This window comes from Cyprinodon variegatus, unplaced genomic scaffold, assembly GCF_000732505.1.
Source record: "Cyprinodon variegatus isolate N-32 unplaced genomic scaffold, C_variegatus-1.0 Scaffold687, whole genome shotgun sequence".
NCBI lineage: Eukaryota > Metazoa > Chordata > Actinopteri > Cyprinodontiformes > Cyprinodontidae > Cyprinodon > Cyprinodon variegatus.
The window spans coordinates 154,581-161,188 of NW_015151140.1; the positions used below are offsets into that span (position 1 = coordinate 154,581).

The 6,608-nt window shown below is 38.0% G+C and overlaps 1 long non-coding RNA gene across 1 annotated transcript in view; it reads right to left on the reverse strand.

Annotated features, from left to right (window-relative positions):
- The window catches only part of LOC107097353, a 15,640-nt gene extending 9,603 nt beyond the window's left edge, over positions 1 to 6,037 (reverse strand). The window contains exons 1-2 of the long non-coding RNA XR_001481832.1: positions 5,905 to 6,037; positions 5,706 to 5,795 (exon numbers count right to left, since the gene is read on the reverse strand). This is a non-coding gene — a long non-coding RNA (uncharacterized LOC107097353). The remainder of the gene's footprint in view (positions 1 to 5,705; positions 5,796 to 5,904) is intronic.
- Between the last annotated feature and the right edge of the window lie 571 nt (positions 6,038 to 6,608).

Genomic DNA, 6,608 nt, shown 5'->3' on the forward strand with positions numbered 1-6,608 from the left:
CCTCTGACTTCCTACTGCCCTAAGACCCTTTTTCCAACTGGCGTGTTCTCTTGGCCTCAGAAAGGCATAAAGTATCTTGGTATTGTCTTCCCACCGCGATTGTCAGACTTAATAAAAATAAATTTCGAACCGCTATTAAGTGGGATGAGAGCTGATGTTGATCGCTGGAGTCAGCTTTATCTCTCTATGTGGGGGAAGGTAAACATTATAAAAATGGTCTGCACACCTAAGCTTAACTATTTGTTACAAGCTCTACCTGTCCATGTTCCTTTGAACTATTTTAAACAATTTGATCAACTCTGTAATTCATTTATTTGGAGCAATAAGAAACCTAGACTTAACTTGAAAAAGTTACAGAGACCAGTGGATAAAGGTGGACTTGGGGTGCCTAATTTACTCCATTATCACTATGCTTTTTCTCTCAGGCACCTGGCACATTGGTTTCTACCCCCTGAGAAAGCACCCCCCTGGTTCCACCTTGAGAGCATGGCTTGCTTACCCTTTACACCGCTCTATACTCTATAAACTAATCTTGGCCCTCTTAACCAGTCACATCCTATTCTGTCTCACTTGAAAGGAGTATGGAAGAAAATGTCAAAATTTTTTAAATTTGACCCCCACCTCAACCGGTCTGCTGGCATTTGGCATAACCCCAAACTCAGCATAGCAAAGTCACCATTTTTTTGGAAGACCTGGTATCAGAAAGGTATAAAAGTGTTGGGTGATTTATACGACAACAATGTATTGAAATCTTTTGAAAAACTCCCACAAGACTTTAATCTACCCCGGCAGGATTTTTGGAAATATTTGCAATTACAACATTTGATGGTAAATACATTTGGCTCACCCACAAAGCCCCCCTTGTGCTGTGATACTCTGGAGCACATTAAAAATGTTTTTGGACGCAGACACGAGGCCTCAGTCTATTATAAAATGTTATTGTCATCCTCAGATCTCAATATGCTGTCCCTTAAAAGAGCCTGGGAAACTGATTTGAATCTTTGTTTTACAGAGGAGGAGTGGAATAAAATTCTTGGGAATATGACAAAATTGTCACGAGAACTACGTTCTAGATTGGTCCAATTTAACACACACTATTGTGGAGAGGGTTGTTGGTCAGGGCATTCCTTTTACTAGCAAGCTTTATGTACTGGGAGATCCTTCAGTTTTGAATTACTTGCCTTCCTCTCTTGCACAGTGGGTACAGACAGCCATCATGCTGGGGAGAAAACTTTTAGTGAGGGAGTGGAAGGCCCCATCAACACCTACTTTCACCCAGTGGCACACCGCACTTGGACAATTGGCAGCATTTGAAAGATTATCATACAGACTGTTAAATAGAGTAGATGATTATAATAACAAATGGGCCCCCTACTTTTCCTACACCGATCAATGACGTTTCTAGCTCAGATCAACCTTAATCACTAATGTCTGCTGCAACCTTGGATAAGTGCATTGTTGGCATCTTTATTGTTTCTATTTTATTTTATTTTATATTATGGTTTGTTTTGCTTTATATTGTTTGTTCTCAGTGCTTGCATACCCAATTGGTATAATGTGCAACATGGTATACTTTGTATGTTTTATTTTGTTAAAATCTAAATAAAGTTCAAGTCATAAAAAAAATGATATATTAAAATGATTATAATTTTAATAAGATGTAATCGTTTAAAGTTATTACATTTGAAATTTCAATATTTAACTAGCATTGTGTTGGGAAACAACCCAAATTGGTTGTTTTTTTTGTTTTTGTTTTTTTAATCCAATATTTTTTTGTGTGATTTAAAGCTCTACCTCCAGTCGTCTTGGGTTTGTTTATCTGTCCATAGCTGATGTCCTCCTGCCTTACTGCAGAGTAAACTGCAGATTGATCTCTCTCTGATCAACAAAAATACAGATTATATTATTGTGGGTCTCAGATCATTAAATTGGTCTCAAAAGAAGAACTTTGATGATAAAGTCACAATTTATACTAAATCCACTGGGTCGCCGGCGAACCGTTTTAAAGGGTTTACAGCTAATAACTAGAATGCATGAAAATTACAACGGTAAAATTATTTTACTAACATAGACATATTAGACATCATTGGAAAGCTTAGATTCTCCACAAATCAACCGCTAAGTTCATTTTATGGACATAGCGAGCAATAAAGCAGAATTAACACATTGCAGCATGTAAAAACGTAAACATGATAAAGCAGCCACAACAGCATCCATTTGAAGGCATCCAGAAGCAGTTTTATTAATCCAATCTTGAATTGTTTATACTCCATTTGTCCATAAGGCTCCACAGATTAAAAGTAATCCAGCAGAATATTTGTAATAAAAATATTCTATGATGAGATAATCGCCACATAAAATCCGGTTGTTGACATCAGAAAATTTATCTGGTCATACCTAATGCTTAGCATCTTGCTAACATTAATTTCAAAAAATTATTTCCTCAGTTGTTAGCCTATGATGTTTGGTATGTTTCTTTACATCGTCTTCTTTCCTACAAGACAAAAGTGTCTGCATCTTTGTATGACTCGATTTGAGTCAGGGACAGTCGCTGAAGTCTCCCAAGTGTTCCTTGCCTGTCAGCCAATGACGCACCGAGTAGAGCGATATTACGCCTCATAGAGTCCTGCTGTTATTGGTTAAGACCATGTGGGCTTTTTGGCTAGGTAGCCAAATAAATGAGGTTTCAAACAAGGCTAGACATGAGTGGGTCAAATAAAGCAGAGCCGTGTTACTGGCTTGCATAAGAGTGAAACACACAGCTGAGAGTGGATCAAGGCACCCAGCTTGAAGCTGAATAATAACAACGGTTCTATTTTTCTTTTAGTTTGGACCCGGATTTTGTTTTCTACAGAGCCAAAGAATGAAAAAAAAAACAAGAAAACAAAATAAAGCTCAGAAAAGGCACTGGGGCTTATTTCAGCTTGAAAAGCAGCAGTTTCATTATTTTTTTTTTATTTTTTTTATGTTATTGTATGTTTATAAATGTTATATTTTGTTATATATACTGATTCTGAACAAAACTGTAAATACTTGCCTAATAAATGTTTTGTGGCCATCAAAATGCTTCAGTGTTATTCTATGGGTCAAAAAGTTGAGTAAAAGCATTTGGCACAATTTGGCGAGATTTGGAGATGCTGGTGACGGCAAAAGTTCAAAGCCCCACAGCTCTGGAACTGTTTTAGCTAGAGGTCTGAATTTTCTGCATTTGTGTTTGACATTGCATTACAAATGTATTACAATGAGACATGCCTTTTCTCAAGCATGTCTTTATTATTGCTGCTCAAAAAATACCTATTTTTTTTTTCAAGAATTAAAACAACAACAGCTTTCAGTCATGTTTGAACTGATGCCACTTGATTTATGTTTTAATCACCCAATTTTTTTTGGACTTACAGTTCTTAGGTTATTTGTTTTTCCATTTGGGTATGCAAAATAGGCAAGGATTACTTAGAATTAGGTGGTTTTTAAAAGGATAGCATTGAATTTTAACAGGTTTTCTTTATACGCTGCTGTTAATGACAAACATCTAAATATATAAATGTTTCTGTGAACCAGAGACCACAGAGCTGTTAATCTCCAAATACACAGAAGTAAACAGAGTGTAGATTCATGCTTTGTTCACACATTTATTCTGACACCTTCAGATCACACTGAGATGGAAACTATGATGGTTCAGTTTCTACAACATTGTCTTTTTTTAAAGCCGTTAAACATGTTTTGCCGTAACATGAGGCTGTTCTGCTGCTCTGAAGGGACTGGATCCATTCGTCTTATTGACCTTATTTGTCTTGATTATTGATACATAACCATATATGTGTGTATGTATCAATTTAGCTCCGATATGTTTTAATTTCCACTCTCAGCCTCTGTCAACAGGAAATAAGTTGATGTATTCCACTCCTGCTATATGCACTTTTAATTTCTCAGAACTCTTAGCTGTATTATTATTATCTATCTCTGTTTATATAAAGTAATTTTTTTTTTCTTCATCCACATTTGCCTTTTTAACCTTCTTCCTACCTTTAAGCTTTGGACAATGAATGAATGGTTCCAACACACTGGGCTTTTTCTGCATGTCTGTGTCATGATCTTGACGCTGATCACGGGCTTAATTACTCATTTCATTCACCTGTCTAACTCTGCCCGGTTTCTCATTTCTGCTCTTATGATCCACCTGCTCCAGCTTCTATTTAACCTGCCTGCTTCCAGATGTGAGTGCCAGATTATTCTCAAGCCAGTGGGGAGAGTGTGTCCAGTGATACCTTAGGGTTTCTATGCTGCTCTGCCTCTCAACCACATAGACTGTGTGTTCCCGTCTGGTCTGTTTTAACCTGCCTGCTTCCAGCCATAAGCCTAGATTATTTCTTGAGCGACTGGTGAGACTGTTTTCAGCGTTACCTTAGTGTTTCTGATTACCTGATCCTGTTCTGCCTTTCAACCACTGAGCGCACCTGTTCCCATCTGATCTCTTTTTACAAGCCTGCTTCCAGTTGTCAGGAAAGATTATTCTCAAGCAGTGGTGAGAGCGTTTCAGCGTTACCGTAGTGATTCTGAGTCTTTTCTGCCTCTCAAACACTGAGCCTGAGTGTTCCCGTCTGATCTGTTTGCCTGTACCATCTTTGGACTCCTGCTGGATTCTTCCTGTTTGCTGAACTTGGAGCTGTTTCCTGTTACCAACCTTGATTTCCCTTCAGAGCCTCCACAGACTTCTGATCTCCTGGTTCTGAATCCTGAGCACGTCCTCGACACAGACTCTGGCTTTGCCTTTTGGATTATCTTGCCTTCCTTTGGATCTGATCTACTGCTTGTTCTCCATCCTCTAGGACTACAGCATCTGGGACCCTATGAACACCGCCCACTGCGTCAGGTTGTCAACCACCCGGCTGAAACCAACCTCATCCTCTTGGCACAAACTAAGCCATAAAACCAGGTTAGTGTCTCACGTGATTATAATTATCTTCAGCTCCTCCTCAGCCAGGGAATTTGTGGTGACAAAGAGTCTTGCACGAGAAACTGCCCCTAAAAGTCTATGAAAACAGTTCTGTCCATGTCTGCCTCCATTTTTATAAGTCCAATGGGAAAAATATTCCCACGGTATCAGGACTTTGGAGAAAACAACTTCTTGCTTGAGGTTCTCAAAAACATCTGACTCATATGTATCCAAGCATTGCATCAATAATCAGTTATGTAAAAGAAGTCATTTCTAATTTAGATAGGAATAATTCTATAAAAACTATCTGCAATTTTGGTCAAGTAAATATATATTAAATCAGCCACTTAAAATTATTAGTGATTTGTAGATATATGAAATTTAGTTCTTAGTGCTACAAAGTTGGTTCCAGATTACTTTAAATAGGGTGAGAGGTGATTAGGAGCCAGACAGAATAAAGCAGGTGAATGACATGAACAATTAAGGCCAACTATCAGGGCAGATCATGACAGGTCCACACTGCCTAAAGATGGTGAGCTAAGCTGGAGGCATGAGGTTCACTGATTAAATCTATAAAAAATCATGAAGAAAATGTTGTTTTCGTCGCCACATTGGGGTATATGAAGAATTCATAGCAAAGAGATTCATGTAATACCATCTGGAAAAAGGCTAAAGCAAAGCTAAAAGTTATACTGCATTTCTGTGAATACTTTCCTAATCTACTGTGTTTGTTTTGGTGCTTCAAAGCAGTTCAGGTTTGGTGATGCATTACCTCTGCTGCCTCTGATTGGCTGCTGCTGGTTAGGGAGGATTTCCAGGTGACTGTAGGTGATGTTCGCTTCTCCTTTTATCACTTTGTTACCTGGAATAAAGCAGATAAACATCTGAGCTCATTCAGTCTTTTGACAATTAGAACATGTAAAAAAAAAAGGAGCCAATGTTGAAAGCAAGTGAAAATATGAGTAACTCACCATCAGATTTACTCTTTATAAGGAATCTCAGCAGTAGAACCAGAAGGATTGAGAACAAAGTGAATATAATAACAATAATAATATAATGACCAGAAAGAGATACACTAGGAGCTACTGTGGTGGGGGGGGGGGACTGGCCAGAGGAAGGAGTGATGAGGACTGGAGGAGTGGTTGGTTTCTCTGAAAAGATCCAAAGATAAATATTATTTAGATGATCAAGCATCTAAGAAACATCTGGAATGAGGAAAGTTTATCAACTCTGGTTTATGGTGTGACTCTGTTCTGTAGCCTGAACTGCAGAGAGAATAAAAACCTCTGACTGTGATTCATATAGAGATAGTTCACATAGAGTTTCAGAGCTCAGAGCCAGTTTGTTCAATCACTGTCACTAATGATCCTGTTGATACTTTTGTCAGCCACATAAATACACGTGTTGATGACAGTACATTAATAATGAATTTGACCTAAACATCAGCAGTTATGGGAAAAATCTTCACTATATTCCCATAAAGAAATGCCGCAAAAATAAAAGAAATGTATCTAGAAACTTCTTTAACCACATAGATAAAGCAAAACTATACCAGACCTGTTGTTCCTAATGCTACACAGTCACTGAAATCTGTCCCAGAGAGATGTGGAGTAAATGATTAAATGTTGCAGTTAGAGACAAAGATGTCACCATTTACAAAGTTCTACAGAGAAAA